The sequence below is a fragment of the Culex pipiens genome, chromosome 2 (assembly GCF_016801865.2).
Source record: "Culex pipiens pallens isolate TS chromosome 2, TS_CPP_V2, whole genome shotgun sequence".
Taxonomy (NCBI): Eukaryota; Metazoa; Arthropoda; class Insecta; order Diptera; family Culicidae; genus Culex; species Culex pipiens.
The window spans coordinates 31,031,453-31,046,925 of NC_068938.1; positions in this window are offsets into that span (position 1 = coordinate 31,031,453).

The following is a 15,473-nucleotide window of genomic DNA, read 5'->3' on the forward strand; positions in this document are numbered from 1 at the left end:
ACCAGCGATTGATAGGCGGACACCAGTACGATACTGGTCAGAATGTATAATCCTACCGTGAATCGCTCCGAATCGTTACGAAGCTTGATCAGCGATCCCATCAGTCCAACTCCAAGCAGCTTCACGAACAGATCGCTTACGCGTGCCCACCGGATTCTTCGCTCCCGTACAAACATCGTCAGCAATGCTAGCCCAAATACCGAGCAGAAGATAGCAATCCAGATAAACCTATCGAAGGGATCTGACAGAGCCGACAGAAGCAGCTTCTGCTAACTCTGCGGAACCATCAGTTTGTAGTAATGGAATCGATGCATGTACAACAAGTAAGGAATCATATCCAGATCATCGTTCAGGATGTAATAGATATCATGGTACATTTTTACGTGGACTTCACTTCTCTGTCTCGTCTTGCCAATCAATGTAGCATTGCAGACACCAGCGATACTCTCAAATAAGAACTTATCAACCGGATCCTCATCCAGAACACCAAACGTCATTCCCATCATATTCATATCGGACTCGTGAAACAAATCAACGTCTACGGTGTCAATCCGAAACAACCTCCGTTGTAAGCGATCGTAATACCTCACCGATTGGTCACCATCATACAGTACGTAAACCACATGGTAAACATCCAACCAAACCAAAACTTCCAGCAACTCCTCAAACAGCTCATCCCGCACGATGGCTATCGTGCGAATCCCAGAATCAAAGTACAAAGTATTTTTAAACTCCGTGGCATTTTTGTGAAACTTTTGGCTAAAACGAAGATTTTCAATACAGTGAAAGCTGGAATATCAGTTGAGGGTCCTGATTCCGAATACTTACTGAACAATCGATATCGTAGCATATGAGCAAGTCAAAATGTTCAAATCAAATTCCATCACATTAATTATGGATGAAAAAGTGCGGTATTACCACATTGTTGCAACGAGAGATAAGAGTGGATAAGTGAATGCCTAGAAAATTGTTATAAAGACCAAAGGAAAATTGAGAGCTATTTTTTTTTTCTTTTTAATTCCTCACTGAGGAGAGGCTATAAAATCGCTCGAAAAATAAACTGTTCAGTTTGATTCAATTCAATTTGGTCAAAAATGTGCATTTTTAGCCTTGGCTGAACAAATTTTTACCGAAATCTGAAAAAAGCATTTTAGGTTTTTCTACAACATTTTTAAATATTCGGCAAGATTTTCAAAACTTCATTTAATTTTCCCTTAAAAGCCTATTTAACCACCTTTCATTTGCGTCCAAGAGAACTAAAATTGGTTTAAATGGCTCGGAGTTATTTTTTTTTTTCTAAATGTGGTTTCTGCGAAAATCGTCGAAAACGGCATTTTTTTTGACTATCCTAATTCGTCATCCCTAAAGAATGTCACGCAAAAATCGGCCAAAATTACTGCTCATTTCTAGGCGAACTCATTGGCCTTTTCTCGGACTCTCTTTCTATACTATTTTTCTCATCTCAGAGTAGTCCGGTTGATTTTACACTTTTTATAGTTATTCGCTCAACTACACTCTTCACACTACACACTACACATTTCCCCAATTTTCATCAAGATAATCCTTGATTTCACTTTTCTTCGCATCTTTTTTGATCTTGTCCACTTGTCTACATTTTTATTTTCTGTTGCAGAATGGTTGCCCTGACTACACACTTTTCCTAGTCAGGGTGGATCATAGCCTTCGCTTTTTCTCAGGTGCCTTTCGCTCCTTTCGACTAAACTTTCATCTACGTGGATCTCATTATGCACATCAAGATCGTTTGACGTGCAGGAACCCTCAGGCTGGTCTGGTACCTTCAGATTAGTGTCGTGTCCGGGAGGTCCTTGCTCAGAATCGTTATCACAACCCCGAACGTCAGCTACAACTCGTTGTTACCGGCTGTGGGGGTGTATGCACACATCGACACGCACGTTTCCTTCACCTTCACCTGCTGCTGCTTGGTTGACTCGAATGTTGCTGCAAAGGCAGAAGGCGCCGCGTCCTGATTCTGCACTGGCCCCTGCTGCACCAGCACCTTCTGCTCGTTCGGGTTGGGCGGGTTCTTAAGCATCTTCGCACGGTCCTTCAAGCTCAATTGCTGCACCACGGGCTGACCGTGCTCCGTCCTCATCCTCAATTTGGATGACTGCTTTCTTAAAAAATTGTCTAAAACTGAAAAAAAAACATTATCAGATAAACATAAACAGATAACCATAAAACAAACCTTCTTGCGGCATCAGCGTTAAGTGATGTTTCGGAATCAATACGACCCTTCCACCTACCTCGCCCATGATACACCGCTTTTTCGGCAGGACCTCGGACAATTTCTTTACAATATCTATAACTGCCAATCTAACTTATCGTACGATTTCTTCACAATGTACATGTTGTACGTCTCGTTCTTGATCGGGTTGGCGGCGTTTCCACGCACCTCGTTCGCCGGAAGCTGACTGAGGGCGACCTTGCTCGCCGGAGGTTCACGGCTCTTCACGATCACGCGCTGATCGTGAATTGATGGCTGCTCGCGTTGATTCTTCACGATCGGGTTGGCGGCGTTTCCACGCACCTCGTTCGCCGGAAGCTGACTGAGGGTGACCTTGCTCGCCGGAGTTTCACGGCTCTTCACGATCACGCGCTGATTGTGAATTGATGGCTGCTCGCGTTGATTCTTCACGATCGGGTTGGCGGCGTTTCCACGCACCTCGTTCGCCGGAAACTGACTGAGGGCGACCTTGCTCGCCGGAGGTTCACGGCTCTTCACGATCACGCGCTGATCGTACTGCAATGGCTGCTCGCGTTGATTCTTCTCGATCGGGTTGGCGGCGTTTCCACGTACCTCGTTCGCCGGAAGCTGACTGAGGGCGACCTTGCTCGCCGGAGGTTCACGGCTCTTCACGATCATGCGCTGATCGTGAATTGATGGCTGCTCGCGTTGATTCTTTTGATCGGGTTGGCGGCGTTTTCACGCACCTCGTTCGCCGGAAGCTGACTGAGGGCGACCTTGCTCGCCGGCTCATTGGAGTGGTCCTCACGACTTCACTCATTTTCGTACCTGGAGTGGTCCTCACGACTTCACTCACTCGTTACTAAGAGTGGTCCGCACGGTGGGTAAGAAGGAGATTATTATGCAACTTGCATGCACCTCGGAAATTCCTCCTGGAGGTTGTTGGGGGGACTATTCTGAGTCAGAAAAATCGATTCCCAAAATATTCTGTCGGTGAAAACTGATTTTATCTCGATTTGAAGTTAAAAAACCTAATATATCACCTAAAACCTCAAAAATACGTCTAAAATCTCGGTCTATCTCGGGACAAAGATGTAAATTTTCATCAAAATATCAATTCTTAGTTCCCAAAATATATTCCTGACATAGTACACCTTAAATCGGTCCATTACTTGAGTCCCAGCGTCATCAGGAGGTGTAAAATAGTGTTATTTCTTTAAAAATATTTTCAAATTGCTCTGGTAAATAAACTGTCATGTCTGAATTCAAAAACTAATGTTGTAGCATTGTTGCAAACAAAATGAAGAACAATTTTGCAGAAAAAAAGTATGACATTTTATCCATTTTTAGTAAAGTTATGTCTATTTTAGTGGGAAAATTGTTGCCAATTTTCAAAATTCTTCGATATTTAACTCATTCCTGTTATAATAGGCTACTACGATCATACTCAGTAGGATGTAACAAAAATTACTTTTTAGGCGGGCATTCAGGGGCAGGTTCCGGTGGGCGTACTGAGCTCACATCTCAAATATGAGCTTGATTGAACTTAATAGGAGCTGTCGCTTTGCATTTGAATTGTAAATAGGAAACACCAGGAATATATTTTGGGAACTAAAGATTGATATCTTGATGAAAATTTACATCTTTGTCCCGAGATAGACCGAGGTTTTAGACGTATTTATGAGGTTTTAGGTGATATATTAGGTTTTTTAACTTCAAATCGAGATAAAATCAGTTTTCACCGACAGAATATTTTGGGAATCGATTTTTCTGACTCAGAATAGTCCCACCAACAACCTCCAGGAGGAATTTCCGAGGTGCATGTAAGTTGCATAATAATCCCCTTCTTACCCACCGTGGTCCGTTCAAAATTCCACTAACAACTTCTCAACAACTATCGTTCTTTCCACAACACTATTTCGACTTTGCTCATCGTCCGGACAAACACACATCCAAACGCAATTTTTTCGTTTGCTCTAACGAAAAATGCTCGGAGAATTTTCAACTAACACTGCGCGCTGGTTGGTTTCCTGTAGACAAGCTTAAAAAAAACAAAGCAGATTTGGTTGGAAAATCCAGCACACAATCTGCCACGGTCGCCAAATGTGTAGCCGCAAAATAGCTTACAGGAAACCACCCGACGCGACGGCTTCTGCCACACGCCTGGGCTACGAGCAAGGCCAACTGAGACTGAGACTGCTGTCACCCGAGCGCTGTCATCCGCTAGCCCCGAGTCGACATTGGGTTATGTCGACCAATAGCGTACAGGCGCCCCGCTATTATGTGTCCCCCACACAATACACATAGGAATAACTTGGCGATTATTCAGTTCAATTATGAGCGATTTGATTAATATAGTGATAAGATATCGAAGTACCCGTCTTTGAGGAATCTGCAAGTTTTCATATTTTAACCTGTTTGTGACCTAATTAATTTTTTGGGTTTCGGTTTCTGATTTTGATTTATTTCATCCAGACAGAGTTGATATTTTGAAAATGATTAATCCTATACTTTAGCTTCGGCTATTTCGAATTATTTGTTTTCAACGTTAAAGTATTTTCTAATATCTTTTAAATTAAGTTTTGCAACAATCGATTTTTTAAAACGAACAAAACATTCAATTCATTTCACATTTATCTTCGAAAATCATCGAAATACCTTTCAATCAATCTCAAATACACTTCACTGATGCATTCAAACCACACCGCATGAGTAGTCAATTTTCTCAAGAATCCATCAGAAGAAAAAACAAAATCCCATCCTCTTCACACAACTGTGTCAACCCCTCTCTAGAAGAAGTGCATCACTCGTTTCTTTTCCTCCTCAACCATCCGCATCATCTCGCCGAAAATCTTCAACTTCAAACACTTTCACCTGAACGGTGGATATTATTCAGGTGCTCGTTTCGTTCGGTTTCGATTGGTTGCATTCGAAACCATAAATTAGAGCTCTGGTGCAGCATAGAAAAAGAGGGTCCTGGAAGCAAGAAACCCAATAAATTGCAGGTCCTTTCGGCTACGAGAAGAAAAAAACGTCTACCTGCGTTAAGGTTATTGCCGAGGGTGTGTGTAACAAGAAACCCTTATCTTCTCGTTGAGCAAGGCTCTTTCTCCGTTACATGCAATTCCTGATTTTATTTTCCTTTTTGAATCTTTCAAACATTTCTTTTTGTTGCAATTTCTGCGGGAGTTCATGCGCTTTTGCCGCACGATTTCCCTCCGTGCGCGAGCACCAAGCGATGGAACTCACGAGAGCGTGAGCGATTTTTGTTTACCTCGCTCATTCGGATGGGGTTCACTTGCGAGCGCGCGTTTCGTTGCGAAGGAGGATGAGCGAGCTGCTGCTGCTCTTCATCAATGAGGATGATTAGAAAGACAGAGAGAGGGAGCGGGCTCGCGAACGGGTTTAGAACAAGTGTGTGCAATTGTGTGGCGTTTGCTTTTTCAAGTGTGGTATGGGAGAGGGGGTAACTCAGCTATTAAAATGAGCGAGACGGCTCCGGTGGAGCCTGGGGTCGTCTCGCTCTGCTCAATTGGGGGAGCACGGTCTTACTTCAATTCGATTGCAGCAATAACAAATTTCCCGGTCTTCTTGTGTGGACGAAAATTATAGTTTTTGCTTTGCCTCGTCTGTTTGCACACACTTTTCGGAGCACTCACGAGTGATTCACGAGCAGGGTTGCTCTCCATTGAGCGAGCAGTCTTTTGATGTGTGTGAATTTTGGACAACTTTTGAGGAATCTAGTGACCGAGGGGGCCTCTCTCTCAACCCCCTCATTCAGTTGACCGGTCCAGCTAGAGTATGTGTGTACGCGAGCACCTCTCGGTCAATCAATGAGTGAGTACTGAGAGAGCGCTCGCCGCGAAAGAGATGGCATTAGAGAATAAATTTCATTTGGAGTGAATTTAAATGAAATATAGAAAACCGTACGTGGTCGTCGTCGTTGCTTGTTTTTTTTCGGTTGTCCGGTTTTGACTTGAATCGTATTGGTTAAATTTTTTAATGGTTTTGCCTCTTCTTTGACGCGATCGCTTCTTTGCTCACCTTGCTCGCGGTGGATCTTCCTTGAGCGCTCAGCGTACGATCGCGTCTGAGCTTGGTTTGAGTGTGTGGGCAAGTGGAGTCGTACCTTAAGCTGCCCACCCCTCTCTCGGGGTTAGGATTTTGAGCATTGCCGACAGTTGTTTTCTTCTTCGCTTTGTGTGGTACCTCTTCTCTCGCCTTTTTTCTGGATGATTTGTTTCGGACGCGACAACGCCGATTGAGCAAATAACTGCCAGGTACTGCGACTCACAGAGTGCGCACAGCGAAAAATGTATATTTTTTCAGATTAGAAAAAACAGTGAACGATTTAATTATTTAGACTGCAAAAATCATTCTTATGTACATAGTAAAAAAAATTGAATTAAAAATGTGGGTGGCTGAATTTGACTTCTTTTTGAGTAATTTTACCAAAAACAATGCACAGTAGTCCAGATCTCAAAATTAAGTGTAAATAAGATTTTCTGAAAAATTGTGCAGTTTTGGGCTTGCCAATCTAAGCAACTTGGTCAAAAAAAACCTAAATTTTATTTCGCAATCTACGCCTTCTTCGACCAAGCATAGAAAAATGCATCTGAACAAACCTTCAAATATCAGTTTTATGAACGTAGCAATTCAAGGTTGATTTTAGAAAAAAGTGATGTTTTGAGCACTTTTAGAGCACTGAAAAACAAACATTTTCGTTTTCTATAAAGTAAATTTGAACGTAAGGGTCAAAAGTTACAGTCATTTTAATGTGATAAAGATGCAATTAAAAATATCTGTAAAAGCGCAAGCCACATTTTAAGCGTCAGGTTACATTCGAAAGGAGTGCTCCCCTTTCTCCGGGGGATTTTTTTCTGTAAACTTGAGATATCTTCATTAGAAAATGTCTGATTTTCAAGTGAAAAGAGTATGGGACCACCCTACCGAAATTCAAAAATTGTACAACTATATGTTTTTCCATGCAATTTTCACCACTGAATCTGAATCTGCCTTCAAAATTAAACCAAAGTGTCAAAATGACGATTTTTGGTTATATTTTGGGATTATATTTAAAATTTCATATACAGTCCAGTTTCGATTATCCGAAGGACATCGGATAATCATATCACGCACAAAAACCTTTTTTTCGTTTTTTTTATTTTCTTGCTTTTAAAAATCAAATTATTTTTGTCAAATTTGAGTTGTTAATTACCTTTTAAGTATACTAAATACATTTTCTCAGTATTTAAACATCGCCATCTTGGAATTGAAAATTATAAACCACTTTAGAGCACGATTGGGGTCAAATTCAAGCTCAACAATCAAAAATGAGACAAAAAAAATTGTGATTCAATTATCCGAAGTTTAACTGATGTTCCAATTCATCTGATATGTCCCATCCGGATACGCCACAGATGATATTACGTATTATTGACAGGCCAAGCTTTAATGCTGAACATAATTTATTTATTTTTTGTTAGATATTCCTTCTCCTAAAACATTAATTTTTAAGTGAATCTCGGGCAACCGTTTTTTTTTTTTTTTTTTTTAATTTCTATTTATTTTGATTTTCTCTTCCATGTACATTCATTCAGTTAAAATATTATTGAGTGTCCAATCACAATCGATGACTTTTCACCTCAATTTTAAATACTAGCAACTTTCATTTATTCATGAAATATTGTAGCTTTCGCTATTCAGTGATTTCAAATGTAGGAGGTCCTACATGTACAAAAGGGAAAAGGGATACCTTAAAACTAACTTATAAACTATATAAAGAGCGGATCAATGCAGCTGAAGACTGCAATGATTTTTGTCGAAATGCATCAATTATCTTATTGGACATAACATCCAAAGTGTCAACTTCGGCTAATTGATGAAGTTCACTGGTGCTGAACCAGGGAGGAAGTTTCAGAATCATTTTCAGAATTTTGTTCTGAATCCTCTGAAGTTTTTTCTTCCTGGTTAAGCAACAGCTTGTCCAGATCGGCACAGCATAAAGCATGGCAGGTCTGAAAATTTGTTTATAAATTAACAGTTTATTCTTGAGACAAAGTCTAGAATTCCTGTTTATAAGTGGATACAAACATTTAATATATTTGTTACATTTAACCTGGATACTTTCAAAGTGATCCTTGTAAGTAAGGTTTTTATCAAAAGCAAGTCCAAGATATTTCACTTTATCCTCCCACTTTAAGTTTACCTCATTCATCTTTATAATGTGATGTATTTTTGGTTTAAGAAAATCAGCCCTTGGTTTGTGAGGGAAAATAATAAGTTGAGTTTTTGTAGCATTTGGAGTAATTTTCCATTCTTTCAAATAAGAATTGAAAATATCCAAGCTTTTTTGTAATCTTCTTGTGATGACACGAAGGCTTCTACCTTTGGCGGAGATGCTTGTATCATCAGCAAAAAGTGATTTCTGACATCCTGGGGGCAAATCAGGCAAGTCAGAAGTAAAAATATTGTATAAAATTGGACCCAAAATGCTTCCTTGAGGGACGCCGGCACGTACAGGTAGTTGATCAGATTTGCTATTCTGATAACATACCTGTAGAGTACGATCCGTCAAATAATTTTGGATAATTTTCACGATATAAATCGGAAAATTAAACCTTTTTAATTTCGCAATCAAACCTTTATGCCAAACACTGTCAAATGCTTTTTCTATGTCTAGAAGAGCAGCGCCAGTAGAATAGCCCTCAGATTTGTTGCTTCGAATTAAATTTGAAACACTCAACAACTGATGAGTAGTTGAATGCCCAAGGCGAAATCCAAACTGCTCATCAGCGAAAATTGAATTTTCATTAATGTGCGTCATCATTCTATTAAGAATTATTCTTTCGAATAATTTACTTATAGATGAAAGCAAACTAATGGGCCGATAGCTTGAGGCTTCAGCAGGATTTTTATCCGGTTTCAAAATCGGAATTACTTTGGCATTTTTCCAACTACTGGGAAAATATGCCAAATCAAAACATTTGTTGAAAATTTTGACCAAGCTACTTAAAGTTGCTTCAGGTAATTTTTTAATTAAAATGTAAAAAATGCCATCCTCACCAGGGGCTTTCATATTTTTAAATTTTTTGATAATAGATTTTATTTCATTCAGATCCGTATTAAAAACTTCATCTGATGAAAATTCTTGATCAACAATATTCTGAAATTCTATTGAAATTTGATCTTCAATAGGACTCAAAACATTTAAGTTGAAATTATGAGCACTCTCAAACTGCTGAGCAAGTTTTTGAGCTTTCTCCCCATTAGTTAATAGAATATTATCACCATCTTTTAAAGAAGGGATTGGTTTTTGAGGTTTCTTAAGAACCTTTGAAAGTTTCCAAAAAGGTTTGGAATAAGGTTTAATTTGTTCGACATCTCTTGCGAACTTTTCATTTCGCAGGAGAGTGAATCTGTGGTCAATAACCTTTTGCAAATCTTTTTGAATTCGCTTCAGTGCAGGATCACGAGAACGTTGATACTGTCTTCGGCGAACATTTTTCAGACGAATCAGAAGCTGAAGATCGTCATCAATAATGGGAGAATCAAATTTGACTTGGACTTTAGGAATAGCAATATTCCTAGCATCCAAAATTGCATTAGTTAAAGATTCCAAGGCTGAATCAATATCAGCTTTGGTTTCTAAAACAAAATCATGATTTAAATTATTCTCAATATGATGCTGATACCTGTCCCAATTAGCTTTGTGGTAATTAAACACAGAACTATTGGGTCTGGTAACTGCTTCATGAGAAAGTGAAAAAGTTACTGGAAGGTGATCAGAATCAAAATCAGCATGAGTCACTAAAGGACCACAATACTGACTTTGATTTGTCAAAACCAAATCAATTGTTGATGGATTTCTATCAGAAGAAAAGCAAGTTGGCCCATTCGGGTATAAAACCGAATAAAGACCAGAAGTGCAATCTCTGAATAGAATTTTACCATTGGAATTTACTTTTGAATTATTCCAAGATTGGTGTTTGGCATTAAAATCACCGATGATCAAAAATCGAGATCTATGCCGAGTAAGTTTATTCAAATCCCCTTTGAAATAATTTTTATTTTCCCCAGTGCATTGGAAAGGCAAATATGCAGCTGCAATCATAATTTTCCCAAAAGAAGTTTCAAGTTCAATGCCCAAACTTTCAATAACTTTAACTTAAAGTCACGTAACGTACTATAAGTCATACTACGGTGGATAACTATTGCAACTCCACCGCCATTTCGATTCATTCTGTTATTGGTTATAACTTTATAATCTGGATCACTTTTCAAATAAGTGCCAGTTTTTAAAAATGTTTCGGTTATAACAGCAACATGCACGTTACGAACTCGTAAAAAGTTGAAAAATTCATTTTCTTTCGCTTTTAAAGAGCGAGCATTAAAATTCATAATATTGATAGAATTACTTAGATCCATGATTAAACTTCAGGGTAAGAACAACATCATTCGCAAATTTTAATCCAATCTGGATAGCTTCCATCATGGATGTAGCATTACTCATTGTTTGAATCAAACCAAACAGTGAGTTTTGCAAAAAAGTCATTTTTTCAAACGTAACATCGCCGAGATCAGAAGATCCCAAAGCGTTGCCAGCAGAAACATTTTCAAATGAAATATGAGGTACCTGCCCAATTTCAGGAATATTGGTAGAGGATTTAAAATTCGTGGATGAACCCGAACCCGAAACGACGTTGGCATAAGAAATACCATTAGTGTTACCTAACTTTTCCACGGTAGGGGTATTTCTAGCATTGTTCGAGTGAGACAGCACGAACGTTTGATTTAAAGATGCAGGTACAACCTGACTTTGAGAAATTTTCGGTTTGGATTTCGGCTGATGCTTAGCACGAGAATCCAAAACCTTTTTTCTGATGGGGCAATCCCAGAAATTTGATTTGTGATTTCCACCACAATTTGCACATTTAAATTGGGTGACTTCTTTCACGGGACAATTGTCCTTGTCGTGAGAAGAATCCCCGCAAACCATGCATTTTGGAACCATAGCGCAATGATCAGTACCGTGACCGAATGCCTGGCAACGCCGGCACTGGGTCAGATTCTGGCCATTACCGCCATGTTTCTTAAAATGCTCCCACTTTACCCGTACATGGAACAAAAACTGAACTTTGTCCAAAAGTTTCAAATTGTTGATTTCATTTCTGTTGAAATGAATCAGATAAAATTGTGAAGTCAAACCAAAGCGAGAAATATTCCCGTTTGATTTTTTCTTCATTGGTATTACTTGGGATGGGGCAAAGCCAAGCAACACCTTAAGTTCATTTTTGATCTCATCCACCGACAAGTCGTTGGAGAGACCTTTCAGGACCGCCTTGAATGGACGAGCATTCTTGGTCTCATACGTGTAGAAATTGTGTTTGTGGTTTTTCAAATAACCAACAAAAGTTTGGTGATCTTGTAAAGATTCCGTCAACAAGCGACATTCTCCTCTTCGACCAAGCTGGAACGAAACCTTCAAATTGCAAGTTTCCTTGCAATTCTTCAGTTGCGTTCGAAAGCTGGCCAAATCGGAGACGGAAGTCACTACAATTGGCGGAGCCTTTACTCGTTTCTCGACGGCAGAAGGCTCAGTACGAGGAGAAGGATCCTTGTCAACAGTTTCGGATAAAACACCGAAACCGTTTGCCAATGGAATTGGAGGATTGACCTCACTTTCAGAATCAGAATCAGACCTCGGATGAGGCTGTTTTCTTTTTCTGTTTCCGTTAGCCGGTTTAGCGTTCAAACGCTTCACCGACGTAACGACCAAATCTTCAGAAGATTTGCGTTTACCTTTGTTTTGACGCATTTTTCAAGCAAAGTTTTCTTAAAAAGATGGCTTCGTTTGTAAAATACAACAAAATTTCAGGTGGGGTTAGTCTTGAAAAGACTGTTTAGAATTTTGGAAAGTAACTCAGGTAGACTTTAAAAAGACTGTGAATTTTGTTTGAAATAACTCTGAGCTTAGGTAGTAAAAAATACCGCAGCTCTAGTGTCCGTTCACCTCGAAGGTTCGCAAGACACTGATCTCGGGCAACAGTAATAAATTTCTTCTCTGGGTCTAAGGGTGACTGTAAATTATGTTGAAAAAAAAAAAAAAAAAACAGCAAAAATATTATCTATATATATAAAAAATTTAGACGGTTTTGTTCGAACGCGAATCAGTTCCATACGGAGCGTCATATCGAGGTGTTTTTTGTTGCGTTGGGTTCGTATAAGCTCAAAGAAGGTTCTTACGCTAACTAATTGACACTTTGACCACTCTGGAACCGATTCCGGAAAATCTGCAGATTGTATGGGAATAGTTGCGTAAAATCAAATTTTGATCACAGGAGGCTGAATAAGCAAACAAGCTAAAAACGTCAAGAAAGCAAAAAGGGCAGGACGAAGTTTGCCGGGAAAAGCTTGTTTGATATGTAACAGGTCTGGCCAATACACAATCAGTAAAAACTAATAAAATTTTAAAATATGTGAACAAATATCGATAAATTATAGAAAAATAAAATCAAAAGAATATGAATTAAAATGATTGTTTTACAATCTGCGTCTTGCCATGGTCAGTTGGAGGAAATACAAAAAAAAAACATATTTCAAGGCTTTCACAAAATTCTGTGTAGAAGAATCACAGAGTGCTCAAATAAGAATTCATAAAAAAATAAATAAATTGTTTGCTCTACAGCATGACCTGGCGTTCTTTATATTGCTATTATACTAGAAACTAGGAAATAAGAATTCATGTTTCTCCCTTAATTTTTTTTCGAAGCTAAAATGTGGCTCATTTTATTCAAAATGAATAATCACCAAATAACAAACAAATTTTATTTTTAGGAATATTATTTCAGCCTCCAGATTCATGGGGAAAATCGAAGGGGACTTTTGTTGTTATATAATTGTTATAAGATTTAGTAAATTTTCAAGTATTTTAATTTGAAGTTTTAGATGATTTCAGGGTATCATTTTATGCATTTTATTTAGTTCATTGCAATTTTAATATTTTATTTGTATATTTTGAAGATTTCATTTAAAATGACCAAATACTTTTTCACCGTGCCCTTGCCCGGATAAAAATCGGCAAGAAATTACACACTTTGTGCTTGCACACACTTCATCGCACTGCACATGCGATGCAATCGTTGCATTGTTGGCAGACACGTACTACGACGACGGTGATGATGTATGTTTTTGCGTTGCTGGTCGGTTTTTCGCACTTTTCATCATCTTCTTCTGCGTTGCGTCGGCTCGGCTCGCGACGAATTTCCGGAAGAGAATGCGTTTTTGGCTCGGTTCTCCTTCCCTTTTTGTGACGGTCCTTCGTGCACGATGGCTTGTTTGTGTGTACGAAGCGCGTTTCGGGAAGCAATTAGGGTGATAAATTGCACACACTTTGGCGGCGCTTTCGGGGCTGGTGAAGACAGCAGCGAGAGCAGTTTGCGGGGGGAGAGGGGGTTTGGTGTGGAAAATTTACACACACTTTGTTGTGCGTAAAAGGAAGGATGATTTGTTGATACGAATGGGATTTTGTGTGGGTTCCATTTTAGGATGTTTGGAGATCTATGGAAAGATTTTTTGTTTGTAGAAGTTTTAATTAAGCACTAATTTAGCGAAATTATAAAATTTGATTGTTTGGCTGCGTATAAAATTGAAAAATGCATTTATTCAATATTTCATCACCGCCATTTTGGCCGCCATCTTGGACTTACAAATTCTCAATCTCCTTAGAGTAGTTTGGAGGTCATACTAAAGCTCAACAATCAAAAATAAGATAACGAAATTTTTTTTTTTCGTGATTCGATTATCCGAAGTGAAATTCAAACATTTATTTTTTTACTTTTTTTAGATGTGAGCTGTGATTAAAAAAAAAAATAAATTGAAAATCGTACATAAAATTACTAAGATATTTTCAGTTGAAAATTTAAAGCGAATTTACCTTATTTACCTTAAAGGAGCCCTAAATGACATTGAGTGCTACTTTTATTTCACGGTAAACTTGACTATACTTGTTTTCTGTTTGTCTGGTATCATTTTGTAGTAATTTTATTTTTATTTATCTTGCTTATTTTTGTTTGTTTTTGCTTGTATTTGGCCTACTCTACACACAGCAAAAAATAATTTAAATTTGGAAGGTTTAATTTTGGAAGCTTGACTATTACTTCGTTAATTTTGTGATTTTACCTCAATTTAGACTGAAAAGTGGCATTACAGCAGAAAAGTGTTAAAAATACACATTTTCAGAGGTAAAATTTCACTTTTTTTCCTGACATAAAAGATGTACCTCTTCCCAGATGTAATATTACCATACTTTTTTTTTTTACTGTGCAACCTACAGTTATTATCTTTTGCCAATTTGCTGTATTTGTACAATAATCTTTTATTCGCAACAAAGTGCATAATCTGTAACATAAACAAAATAATGCATATACTTGATTTTTTTAGAATGTTAGTCATAGTTTACCCGTGAAACAATGTCATTAAAAAAAAAGTTTTCCAAAAAATTAATAGTTTTTCCTGAAAATTTAAAGTTGAAAAATGTTTTTTAGCGAATTTAATGAAATTTCAATGAATTATTAATTTCTTTCTAAGATTGTATCTCTGTTGATAGTTGTCTGATGACCAAAATAATGCAAAAAAAATAACTTGCTGGTAGCTGTAACTTTAGAACGTGGCAACACAATCTATTTAGTAATTAATTTTCGGCTTATAATTATAATTTTGCATCTGAAAATAAATATTAAGCAGTTGTCGATAATAATAAACATAAAAATTGCACAAGATGCCTTTCTTAATCCTATAATACCTTTTTAACAAATGATATTTTTTCCGTTTTTTTATCTTATGAAACAGATTTTTTTAAACTTGCGAATCCACAAGCCTTCAAAATTTATGGCAAAAACCAATGTGAAAAATGGCCTTTTTTAAAAGGAAATGCATGTGCAAATTTTATGTAAACGAAAAAATCAAAAAGCAAATTTCTATGACGTACAACTTAGTTAAATGTTAGGGGAAATCTGTTTTTTTCAATTTCAAAAAATGGGATACAAATTTTTTTTGCTGTTACTAAAAATCAATTAAGCAGCAGGTTTCTCAAATTATAATATTTTGCTCATAGATCTAGGGTTTTTTTTTCTCAAAATTTATTTTCCCTAAAAGAGCACTCAGCTAGCAAAATCTGAACTTAGAAACATGTAACCTCCCTGTAAAGGCTTATGAATTGATCTCAGTTGAAAGGTTCTCCAAATCTCTGAATTGCAAATGTAACATC